This window comes from Schistocerca cancellata, chromosome 1 (assembly GCF_023864275.1).
Source record: "Schistocerca cancellata isolate TAMUIC-IGC-003103 chromosome 1, iqSchCanc2.1, whole genome shotgun sequence".
Lineage (NCBI taxonomy): Eukaryota > Metazoa > Arthropoda > Insecta > Orthoptera > Acrididae > Schistocerca > Schistocerca cancellata.
In genome coordinates this window covers 593,864,589-593,878,126 of record NC_064626.1, presented here as the reverse complement: position 1 = coordinate 593,878,126, position 13,538 = coordinate 593,864,589, and the positions used below count along the sequence as shown (strand labels likewise).

Genomic DNA, 13,538 nt, shown 5'->3' with positions numbered 1-13,538 from the left:
AGATTTTAGAGCATATATTATCATACTGGACTGGTACAGATATTAGAAAAAAATTTAAAACTAAATTTTCTTATAAATTATGTAAAAATCACATAAAATAAATAGTAACGGTATAACATTTTTAAGACCTTGAGCTTTCTGACACAAATGTTCGTTCACCTGGAACTTTAAGAGAACTAATGTGATTTGTGTTTAAAGGGACGAGACTACTGGGTCATCAGTCCCTCATGATGGAAACATGTAAAAAGGTAACAAGCAAAAATATGGAGATTTAGCTGCTCAAACTATATAAATAAGTTAAAGAGTTTAAAAGGGCGTGACAGTAGTTTTAACATTATAGGTAAAAGAAAAGAGAGATCATCCAGGCAGTGTCTTGCACAAGAGGGTCTAAAGGCAAAACAAGGAGGGAAGGAGGGGAGGGGGGGGGGGGGGGAGAATAACCTGCAGTCACTTTGAAGTCACAGGGGGAGGCTCTCGCCACCGCCCCCCCCCCCCCCCTACAACCACCCCTAACAATGGAACTGGAGGAGTATTTTATGTTAGCGTAAAATCCACTTTCCCTTAAGAGATGCAACAATTCGGTAAGAGCTATCACGTCATCTGCAAGCATCTGAGGTAGGCAAGCGGAGTGTGTGCCCCAGACGGGCCAGTTGGGTGCACTCAACAAGAACATGCGCTATCATCAGTAGACTACCGCAGCTGCCGTGAGGAGAATTATCCTGATGCAGAAGGAACTCGTGTGTGTCTCGTGTGGCTGATGTGTAGTCGGCACAACACAATGGCATCTTCCCGAGAGGCCTGGAAAGATGTAAGCCACACCAATTCCCAGAGCCTCAAAATATTGCGTCGAAGCTGTAATTGTGAATCTGTACCCAGTACCCCAACGTCAAGTTGATCTCCTGTAGTTGCATCTTTAGCTAGACAATCAGCAAGTTCATTTCCTGGAATGCCTATGTAGCTCAGTGTCCAGATGAAGATCACTGTCTTTCCTGAGCTGTAGAGGTCAGCCAGTTGGTCCTGGATGTTAGTTACCAAAAGATTTTTGGGGTAGCACAGGGTTATGCTGTTTAAGCAACTCCTGGAACTACTACAGATCAGACAGTTTGTCATAACCTGGGATTTGACATACTGCAAAACCTGAGAGATGGCAACCAACTCTGCAATGTATAACCTGCAGGCACTCACCACGGAGTGCTTCTCGTGACCCCTTAAATGTGCAAAAGCGTAACAGACCTTTTCATTGACTTTCTATCCGTTTGTGTAGATGCCTACCAAATTAGAATAATTGTGGAGGATTGAAAGAAATAGGAGTTGCTGAAAGGTAGGAGCAGTATCAATCTTGGCACCACAGAAGAGGTCCATGCATATCACAGGACATGGTACAGCCCACCAACCCACGGGTGGAGGGAGGGAGGGAGGGAGGGAGGGAGGGAGGGAGGGAGGGAGGAGGGGGTGTCAAGAGGTAGCTCTATGAACACAGACTAACGAGGGCTGTTGGAGGTCCTTCAGTGGAACATCGAGTCAAATCACAGCTGGTCTACCCAGTTTTGGACAATGCGCAAACAGTCTGAACTGTTGGTTGTGGAACAGAGTTGGGTGACATGGATGGGTGGACATCTGACAAATTGTGACTGTGTAACTTGCCAGAAGCTGTTGTCATCTAACACACAGTAGTGGGACACCTGCTTCAGGCAGGAGGATGTCAACAGGCCTCATATGGAAGGCCCCTGTTGCCAACCACATGCCAGTGTGGCGAAAAGAGTCCTGCAACCTCAGTAGGGATGGTGCTGCTGACCAATCTGCAACACATCCAAGTCAAAGTGGGATAAAATCAGCACTTTGTAAAATCTCGGAACTGTGCAGTCCACGCACCATGAGGAAAAACAGAGATCATTCAGCTGCTTCATGCAATTAGCTCATTGTCAAATAAAGTACCTAAGAATTGGAAAGTTTCAGTGAATTCAAGTAACTGGTTAACAAGATAAATTTTTATGTGTGGGTGCACAGTCCAGAGTCATCAAAAATGCATAACTCGTGATTTTGCAAGAGAAAATTGATAGCCATGATTCAGGGCCCAGTCATGTGCTCTCCAGACAGCACCCTGTAGATGGCACGCAGCAGTGCGCACTGATGCAGAGGCACAGTACAGACAAAGATCATCCAAGTACAGTGACAGGAAGACTGTGGGGCCCACTGCGTTAACAATACCATTGATGGCGATAGCAAACAGCATTATGGTCAGAACTGATCCCTGAGGGACTCCAGTTTCCTGTACATATTGGTTGCTGGGAGTCGAACCTACCAGGACCTCAAAAATCGGAGAGAAGCAACACTCTGGACAAAAATGGATATACTGCCATAGAAACCCTACTCATCCAGTGTAGATAGGATGTGATGTTGGTAAGTGATATCAAATGCCTTCTGTAGATCACAGAACACAGCAATCAAGAGATGCATGAAAGCACTGTGCATTGCACATTCCAAATGAACCAAATGATCTGTGGTGGACTGGAAAGCCTGAAACCCACTCTGGAATCGTGATATATGCCCTCCGGCTTCAAGGCACCAACAAAGATGCAGTTGATCACAACCCATTTGTCAGAGAGATTGGCCAATAGAAAGTTAAAATATGTGGGTCCTTTCCCTGTTTTAGGACAGGCGTAATACACTGAAGTGCCAAAGAAACTGGTACAGGCATGGGTATTCAAATACAGAGGTATGTAAACGGGCAGAAGATAGTGGCACTGTGGTTGGCAATTCCCATATAAGGCAACAAGTTTCTGGCACAGGTGTTAGATCAGTTACTGCTGCTACAATGGCAGGTTATCAAGATTTAAATGTGTTTCAACTTGGTGTTATGGTCAGCGCACGAGTGATAGAGCACAGCATCTCCGAGGTAGCGATGAAGTGGGGATTTTCCCATATGACTATTTCACAAGTGTACCATGAATATCAGGAATCCAGTAAAACGTCAAATCTCCGACATAACTGCGGCCGGAAAAAGATCCTGCAAGAACGGGACCAACAACGGCTGAAGAGAATCATTCAACATGACAGAAGTGCAACCCTTCTGCACATTGCTGCAGATTTCAATGCTGGACATCAACAAGTGTCGGCGTGCGAACCATTCAACATAACATCATCGACATGGGCTTTTGGACATGAAGGCCCACGCATGTACCCTCGATGACTGCATGACACAAAGCTTTACACCTCGCTTGGGCCCATCAACACTGACATTGTACTGTTGGTGACTGGAAACATGTTGCCTGGTGGGATGAGTCTTGTTTCAAATGGTATCGAGCGGATGGATGTGTACAGGTATGCAGACAACCTCTTGAATCCATGGACACTGCATGTAAGCAGGGGACTGTTCAAGCTGGTGGAGGCTCTGTAATGGTGTGGAGCATGTGTAGTAGGAGTGATATGAGACCCCTGATACATCTAGATACGACTCTGATAGGTGACACATATGTAAGCATCCTTTCTGATACCAGCATCCATCCATGTCCTTTGTGCATTCTGACAGACTTGAGCAGTGCCAGCAGGACAATGCACACATCCATAATTGCTACAGAGTGGCTCTAGGAACATTCTTCTGAGTTTAAACACTTCTGATTGTAGAATGAAGGCTTTCACGACCGGTTGACATGGCTGTTTATATACTTTCCGGGATGCGAGGTCGTGGTCCAAGAAATTTTCTGCTCCTTACGTTTCGTCCAGGACTGCGCTGGACTTCCTCAGAGGCGCTGCTCCGCTGAGTCTTGCAAGACTCAGCGGAGCAGCGCCTCTGAGGAAGTCCAGCGCAGTCCTGGACGAAACGTAAGGAGCAGAAAAGTTCTTGGACCACGACCTCGCATCCCGGAAAGTATTTAAACACTTCTGCTGGCCACCAAACACCCCTGACATAAATATTATTGAGCATATCTGGGATGCCTTGCAACATGCTGTTCACAAGAGAATTCAACCCCCTCATACTCTTAAAAATCTGTGGACAGCCCTGCAGGATCCATGGAGTCAATTCCCTTCACCACTACTTCAGACATTACTCTGAGTTCATGCAATGTCATGCTGTGGCACTTCTGCGTGCTCACAGGGGCCCTACTACACAATATGAGACAGATGGACCAGTTTCTTTGGCTCTTGAGTGTAATATCTTCCCACCACTGAGAGGGAAATACTCCCTCCCACCAAATGCGACTAAAAAGCCTGAGGATATGTCTCATGCTGTCAGTACAAAGATGGATTTTGTCGGGTCCAGGGGCCGTATCTCAACACACTGCCAAAGTGCTGCAAAAGTCGTACTTAGCAAAAGGGACATTATCTGATAGAGAGCCATGTGCATGGAAAGATAGCAGATGGCACTCAATAAGGTGCTTCTGGGTCAGGAAATGAGGATGGTACTGCAACCGGAGACTTTAGCGAAGCATACTGCAAAACATTCAGAATGTACCATGGGATCAGTGCAGATGTTACCATTGATAGGGATGCCAGGAACCACAGAGGATGGTGGATTGCCACGAATGTGGTGGAGCTTAGTCTATACTTGGAACAATAGGGTGTAGGATCACACAGTCGAGACAAAGTGCTCCCAACACTCCTGCTTCATTTTCTTTATTAAAAACCATACTTTTGTCCAGAGTCTCTTGAATGTATTAAATTATCTGTAAAGTGATGGTGCTTGTGCTGTTGAAGTGCCCTGCAATGTTCCCTAATGACAGTCACGATATCTTCAGACCACCATAGCACTGGCTGTCATAGGGATGAGCCAGAGGAGTAGGGTATAATCACTGCTGCAGCATTAGTAATAGTATCAACAGTATCCTGTTCCAATTTGTGAAAATCTGTCACATAACTGGCTGCAACAGTGGCTGTAGAGGAGAAAGCCTGCCAATCAGCTTTCAAAAGTGACCAACGTAGAGCATGTTCTAGATGTTTGTGACTGGAGAGGGAGAGAACGATAGGAAAACAGACACTGTCACAAAGACCACCGTGGACATGTCAATGAACCAGATCAATAGCTGAGGGGTGCAGGGAACTTCTCACTGAAAATATCAGAGCTTTTGAGGATACAGACCACTCTGGATGCGCTCTCGACATTAATGCAATTGGTACGGTAGAGGCTGTAGCTTTTCAGAGCACATACATGTGTTGCCATAAACTGTGTTTCCTGAAGTGCTATGCCAATTATGGAGTAAGCAGCCATTAAATGACAAGTTCAGTCAAATGGCGACAGTAGCTGTTACAGTTCCACTCAAGGAGCATTGGAGTCAGGTCTGAGAAAGCAGCAAATGGAAAAGATGAGTGTGATTACTTCACGATCACGTTGTGGTCCATCTGACTGTGTGATCCTTCATCCGTGTGCATAAGCTCAACCACTGCAGGGCTGGAGAGCGGAACATCCGAAGCCTCAGCAGGTAGCTTATCTTTCTGTTTATCCTTCTGAGACTTCAAATTCTGTGAAGAGTTCCCCATTTTATCTCCCAGGAGAGAAGCGGACCATACTTTTCTTTGGCCCACAGCCTGTGGACAGGGGGCCACCTTGAAACGTCTAATCACCCCTGTTGCCAAATCATGACTACGCATATTCAATGAAAAACATTGGTTTCATTGTAGCAAAAGAGCCACCAACAGTGCAGGAACAAACCAAGAACTTGATAAACTGTCCACTTCCATTTCTCCTTGCCTGGCTCTCGTCTTGAGGCATGTCAGTGACAAAAATGCCATAGGATTGTAAACTTCTGCATTAAAATCAAAGCCATAATTATGTTTGATCTGTTTCATTGCAGATCATCCGCCCCTAAGCCGCTCACTCTAATCAGAGGCTCTTCCCGTTGGCGCCACTCCACAAAGGCAAAAGGCCACTTGGCACAATAGCCGTTGCCTGGAGTCCCAGTACTCCAGAGTGGACAGGCACCTACCCCTTGGCTGACAAGGATAGGTGTCAAAAAATGGGTGACAGTATGATCTCTGCATTGTCAGGAAGCTACAACCAAGAGGGTGCATGACAACCCCACCATGGCGCATTGGCTATTGCACTGGATTTCGGGTGGAGAGGTAGACCCCTTGATTGGTAGGTGCAAAAGATACCAGCACACATTGGAGACATAATGCACCACAGTCAAACATCCTTCCTCAAATGACCTACACTTCGGTAAAATTTGGAAAATGGAGATCAAACCCAAAAAGGGGACCAGAATTTTAAAAGTAAAAAAAGGTGAGAGAAAAAGCGTTAAAAAGGTGAAAAGAGTGAAATGTTCAAAAGTCCAAAGAACAGTCGTAAGACAAAGGTAAAAAAAATGACAGGTAAGAAAGGATCTTGGGTCTATTCTAGCTGCACTGTAACAGTCAGATAGTACTATGCAAGGCTTTTGGCTAGCTAATATTTTGTGAGCAATACTGAGGGGTATCTTTTGCTTCACCTGGCTCTCCCAAACAACTTGCTCATCAAGGCACACCAGGCATTTGGATGAAGCAGCATGGTTGCCAGTGCAGTGGATGCTGCTGGGAAGAGGTGGGCAATCTCCCTCATGAACATCCTCACCACAAGTTACACAATTGGCTGTGTTTTTACAGGAAATGCAAGCATGGTTATAATGTTCACATTGGCAGCAATGTGTTGGGTGCAGTACATAAGGTCTGATGTTTAAGACTTCATAGACTGCCTTGAGCTTTGACAGGAGCTTTGACCAAACATTAAGAAAAGGGTGCAGGTAGGCACTAATTCTGCATTAGCTCTCTTCATAACCCGATGGACTGCAGTCGTGCCCTGATAAGAGAGATAATGTTGAATAGCTCCCTCAGCCATACCATCAAGCAGCTGAGTGTATATGACACCACATGAAGAATTCAGTATTCGATGAGTCTCTACACGAACAGGATCTGCATGGAAGAGTGTAGTTTTAAGCAGTTTTTGGGCTTGACAGGCACTGTCTGCCTCCTGAAGCAGAGTTCCATTGCGAACGGGAATGTACGGCTTTTGTGGGCTTCCAGCTGTATCTATACCCTCCATGAATGACTATTGGATTCACAGTAGAAAAGGTCTGACCTCCTCCTGTGCATGACACCATGAGATAGTGGTGTGCATCTGGAAGCTTCATTGTGTCTTTGGGCTCATTCCATTTTTATATATTAGATGGAGGTTGTGTTGATGGAGCTGAAGTACTCTTCATCATGGGGGAATACCCGTGATTACCAGCACCTCTAATGACGTGCTCCTTCCTTCTGGTGGCCCCCACAGAGGGAAGCACACTCGCCTTCGGTGATTGATCACGCCTCAGGTCACACCTCCCGAACCCCATGCAGAGGGGCCAATCAACAACTGGAAAGATAACAGCTCAAACAATCATCCCTCCCTGGGCCTGATCTTTATCGGGGGGTACGTGTGAGCCCTATCTGTCAACCCAAGTTCTGGGGGGGGGGGGGGGGGGAGGAGGAGGAGGAGGAGGAGGAGGAGAAGGAGAATATTAGCGTTTAGCATCCCGTCACCAACAAGATCATTAGTGATGGAACATGGAGCACAAACTCGGATTTGGTGGGGGGGGGGGGGGGGGGGGGGAGGTTGGAAATCACCCGTGCCCTGTGCACAAGCCACCCTTCGGACAAGCATAGTGAGGAGGAAAGACAAAAAAATGGAAACCACAAATGCCGAAGCGGAGGATTGGGCAGGAGAAATCAGAACAATAAGGGACAAAAATGAAATTTCACAAGTTTTGGGTTCCTGATTGTGCACAAGACATAGTCCCCAAGAGAGGAGAGGCACAATAGGAGAAGGACAGACATGCGGCATGGAAAAGGAAGGACAACAGCAAGGGTTGGGAACCCATGTGAGCCAAGCACAACCTTACAAAAGAGCTGTGAGTGGGGGGGGGGGGGAGGGGGGGGGGACCCTTTCCATTGTGCTGACCAGAATAGCTATTACACTTTCACACAACAGTATAGTAAGGCATAATCTTCAGGAGCAATGCAGGTAAACAAGTATTAATTCTAGAGAAGCAAGCAGTACGAGTATTATACAAAGCTCGAATACTAATATCTTGCAGCAGAACCTTGGTTTCTCCACACACAGGCCTGTACATTTTCCCCCTAATTGCATTAACAGTGAATAATACAAGTGAATTTTGGATGAACGATGACATTTACAGCCCAAAACGTAGTAGTACAAAAATTTACATACACACTGATGAGCCTAAGCATTATGACCACCTGCTCAATAACATGTGGATCCCTATGGAACACAATACAGCAGCAAATCTGGATGGTGTGGACTTAACAAGTCCCAAGTACATTTCTGGGGGGTTATATGGTACCAGATATTCATGCACAGATCATGCAATTCCCATAAATTACAGGCCAATGGTTTATGATAAAAGAGCTGGTGTTAAATAACAGAATACCACCCCAGAAGTATTCCATCCAGTTCATGTCAGGAGAATTTAGTACCCAAGCCATCAGCTTGAGTTAACTATCAAACCGCAAAAAACAACTGTAGCACTACTCTGGATTTAGGTTGGGTTGTTTGGGGGAAGAGACCAAATAGCGAGGTCATGGGTCTCGTTGGATCCTTCCAAAGGAACCATCTCGGCATTTGCCTGGAGTGATTTAGGGAAATCACAGAAAAACTAAATCAGGATGGTCAGATGCAGGATTGAACCATTGTCCTCCCGAATGCGACTGGATTTGTGACATGGATTTTATCCTGCTGGAAAATGACATCATAGATGAGAAAGATCTCACGTGTGAAGCAATGATCCTGCTCCAGAATAATGTTCACGTAATCTACCCTGTCATGGTGCCTTCAGTTACTACAACAGATGCCAGGAAAACCCAGACGAGTGTCCTCTATAGCCTAATACTAATCCCAACATGCCTGTTGTGTAGTGCATGCTCTGAGCGGCCAATTGCCCGGATGATGGCATACCTCTTCATGACTATCAATCTGACATAACAAGAAACATGATTCATCCCACAAGGCAAAACATTTCCATTGATCCACTGTCCAGACTTTATTATCCTGTGACGTACCTGCACTAGCACTGTGCTCTATCACCAAATCTCCCACATATCTGTCTATCTCACTTAAAAGAGTAGGCAAACCTCCACATTCTGTGATGGGCCGTAGATGTCCAACACCTTGCTGCCTACTCATGGTTTCTCAGCCCTTCAATCTCTTCTCAAGATGCTCACAACAGTAGTATCTGAACCACCGGTAAGTTTCACTATTTCTGGTGTGTTCATCCCCAGATACCATGCCATCAAAATATGCCATCCATCAAAGTCACTAATATCTGTGGACTTCACCATTTGTGGTCATCATCATCATCATCATCATCATCATCATCATCATCATCATCATCATCAGAAAGATTCCCATTCCTCTTTGCTTTGTTTATAAACTTTCTTACCCTATAACGTGCCTGCGTTCCAAACAGGAGGCATTCAGTCTCATGGTAGGCAGTGGTCATATTGTTTGGCTCACCAGTTCATATACTTAGTTTGAAGTATTGGATAAAAACAGCAACTGGTTAGTGTACAAGGAAAATGTTGAGCTCTTATAAAAGAAGCTGTTTTCTGCTTATATTGATAGATTTTGATGTGAGTACGTTACCAGTAGTTTTAATTGGTTGTTGGTGTATTTTACAGATGTAGTCTACAGAAGCTGCCTCTTCTAAATGATGTGTGATTTGCTTCATCCCATATCCTTGGTGGGATTTATGCAACAAGTGTGAGTGTATGAATCGATGATGTATGAATCATGAACTAACAACCATGATACAAGATTTTATCGTGGTTGTTAGTTCATGATATCCATCTAGACTTCGTCTAGGGGAAAGGAAAGGCTATTCTAATTTAGAGATATTTTACAAGGGATCCACTAGTAGATGGTGAAAAATTTAAAAAACACAAAGGTCTCACTGGACACCACAATACACAATTTTGTTATCTACATTCAGTGACTAGATAACCTTGTTAGCAGTAAAAGTTTATCGGTATATGTTTTCAAATGCTGATCCACTGAAATGAAGATTCTGAATTCCGTTCCTATGTGTCTGCATAGTAACAGATCAGGCAAAGAAATGCATCAGAGAAATGGTATTAATCTTACATTTTTCAGTCATTATAAAACATAAAATTCTTTCTCCAACCTAGTCTGGCCCAACTTGTTCAGTTCAACACAGCAGGAGTTTAGGTGAGGTGTAAGCTTGGTGAAGTAGGCCTACTACTTCAACACACTAATCATGTTACTAAGGAACACACTGTTATGGTATAAGAACATTTAAAGTTTGTTTTCCAAGTTACACTTTATCGAGTTTCATCCAAATCAATGAGTTAGCAACATATAATAAGCAGTTTAGTATAGGAGTTCTTGAGCTCCTGTAAAACTTCATAGGAAAGAACATGAAGAATGTTTCTAATAGTGGAAGGAATAAACACCCATATATAAGCTCCAGTCAGTTTTCTAATAAGAAGACAACCATCATTAACTAAATATACTGCTACATGCACAAAATTTGAACCTTCAGGTCTTCATTCCTTTGAAACAGACTTACTACATTTTCCAGCAATGGCCAAAGGCACATACGTAATTAACTGTTCATCCACTGCCACAGAAATGACTGACACTGATGACACAGTGAAGTGAGTCCAAAGAAACTACCAAGACACTAATTTGTCATGACAACAGTCCCTCAGTAAAGAGAGCAGTCTTATTTTGTGTAATGTTACAATACATAGCCGAAATATAAACTTGAATAAAATTAGTAAATGATCAATCGGTTAGAACAACATGTGAAATCAACAGTGGAGGATCAAGAGAGCAATGACAGAGACATAGATTTTACCAACGAATATCCTCTAGCTAAAGAATATTTATTTCTAAAAGCAAAGTTCAGAAAGCCACACTAATCTGAGAAAGCAGGTGTGCAATTATAACAGAAGCAATGGTCGCAGGTTTCCAACATCATGATGCACAGCAAGGAAGTAGCTATCTGACCACAATGCAAGAAAACACACATACTAACAAGAAACACATCTTAGTATCATATGAAATACTAACACTGCACCAACAGTTGTTAAAACTTAACAAGTAACACTCATCTGCTAATGACAGAGTGACAAATGTTACACAATAATCACCTTTTTCATAAAAGTGTGGAAGAACTTTCCTTTTATGCTACACTACTGTTCAGCATCATAACAGAAAAGTGGGAGCAAAACTTTGAAGAGATAAGAATATAAATGCCATAGCTTAATTACCTCTAAGAGAGCATTTTCACTTATGAAACACTGGGAGAGTCTATATTACATGGTAAATACTGTATAAGTTTTTAATATCAAAATTCACACTGAAAGGAAAATTTAGAAAACCATCATCGTATAATGGACAAGTTTCTGACGAGTATTTTGGTGCATATTATGTATGTAAATTGCGTAGAAACTATAAAATATATATATAAGGGTGGGGAGGGCCCTATAACTTAACTTTTGCCACATTTTATATAATTAGTTAAAGAAGTTCATATAACTAGAGCACAATGGCACTGTTGTTACACACAGCTTTTCTTTCAAGCCCATTACTGCTGGGATTGCCATGCACAGAATGGCCTAATCATGGGAATGCAAAGTCTGCTTTCCAAAGAATTTAGATTGTCATATGCATGCTTCTCATAGTTCATATATTGCGATGTATATAGAATGCCATTACAAGTACATCTGAGAGAAGTTTGTACTGTTTTCAAAGAAATAATTTGTGTGATATATGAACACCACAAAATATAATAATAGGTTTTTTCCGCTAGGGGAATAAGCAACATGTAAGTTGTCTACTCTAAAAGCAGATGGAATGAAATGTGTAAATTAGGACGATAAAGGGACAGTAGTTCATTGCGGTTTTACATTGTATACATTTCTATTAATCAAGTTACCATTTCAGAGGTTAATGACTAGTCCTTAAACTTCCTCAAAATGACAATATCTTTTCCTCCATTATAATTTTTAAATGAAAACAGGTAAATTAATGGACAACTATGCAATATGCTACAGATGGGCACGGAATGTTACAGTTTCCACCTTCTGTGGCAATGGACTTCTAAGCAGAAGGAGGTATGAACAGATGGATTGATATTGACTATTTTCTCGTAAAATAACTGTTATAAAGGAACATAGTTGTCTAAGGAGTCTCGTACTCAATGTGATAGATTAGCTCCTGCATGGAATATATATATATATATATATATATATATATATATATATATATATATATATATATGTGTGTGTGTGTGTGTGATAAATAACAACTGATGTTACATTTAATGTAAAAATGCTTGCCGCACGTCTTTATGAAACTAAGTAATTTCCACTTCTGCAGCGTCAGAACACACAAGACATCCCGTAAATTTACGGCATATTGGTCAATTTGGATCCTACTAATGAAAGTTGTATGCCTGACCGTTATGAAAGTTGGTTTGTCCTACCTGTCACCAAAAATCTAAACTCCTTCAACGCTACACAAAATTTGTTTACACAGTTCAAAAAATGTTAACACGAAAATCTGTACGCTAACATACATAATAAAATGAAATACATAAATACTCACTGTGGTCATAAACCAATTGGTCGTATGTGTGCTTCCGGTTTTTTAGATTATCATTTTAGCTTAATATCCTGTAAATGACAATTTCGTTTCTCTGAATCACACAAGGCTAAGATAATAGCGCCTAAGACACCACACAAACTAAGTTATTTCAACCACCAACATTCCAAACAGTTATGACAGTGTACTTCACGTCAAATTAATGAGTGCAATAACCTCTCACACACCACCGTCCACTACCGTAGAGGCAAGCTGTCTATTATAACTGCACCGTCTTCCTTCGTAAACCGGAAACAGACTTAAACAAACCACGGAATGAATCATAAACATCGTTCAAACTTAGGCAAGATCCAGTATTATGGTAAGGGAGAGTTAGACATATGTAGACGGTTGAATTTGAGGTTAATGTTCGTCAGGACGACATATACTGGCTCACCTCTGAAAAATATAATTTCCTATACTAAAAAAGAAAAACCTCAGTTTTCCCCATCCTCCCTCTCTAAATTTTATAGCGAATGTGTTGTTTTGGTTTCTTTCTTAGCTACCGGAGGAGCCATCTATTGGCATGTAAATAAAACTATGAAAATCTGTCCAAAAACGCATAAACAGCAGAAGTCTGCTACCCCAAAGGTTTTATACACGATGCTGATCAAACTTGTGTTGCCAATTACCAAACCAAAAGTCGTGCAACTGAATTGGAAACACTTAGAACAAACGTATTTTTACTTTTCTTCGGCTTCTTATCAACAAAAAGTGCAAATGTCGGCCTCAGTAACCTACATGAATTAGATCGTGTCGTAAATATCAAACTGGTTTCCGTATATATTTTAATAATACGTCCAATATTAATTCAGAACTACGCTGATTATACAGATCCTGTTGATTCTTTTCCTCAAATTCCTAGACGACCCTTCATACAGACCTCTCAGCAGTAACTACGTAATAT

At 42.4% G+C, this 13,538-nt stretch overlaps 1 protein-coding gene across 3 annotated transcripts in view; it reads right to left on the bottom strand.

Annotated features, from left to right (window-relative positions):
• The window catches only part of LOC126182079 (dipeptidyl peptidase 9), a 191,777-nt gene extending 178,566 nt beyond the window's left edge, over positions 1-13,211 (bottom strand). The window contains exons 1-2 of one of the 3 annotated variants that reach the window (XM_049924823.1): positions 12,809-13,211; positions 12,596-12,663 (exon numbers count right to left, since the gene is read on the bottom strand). The gene's annotated coding sequence lies outside the window, so the exon portion shown is untranslated. Of the gene's footprint in view, positions 1-12,595 lie in introns of all 3 variants that reach the window. The other 2 variants (XM_049924822.1, XM_049924824.1) reach the window with 2 other exon arrangements.
• Between the last annotated feature and the right edge of the window lie 327 nt (positions 13,212-13,538).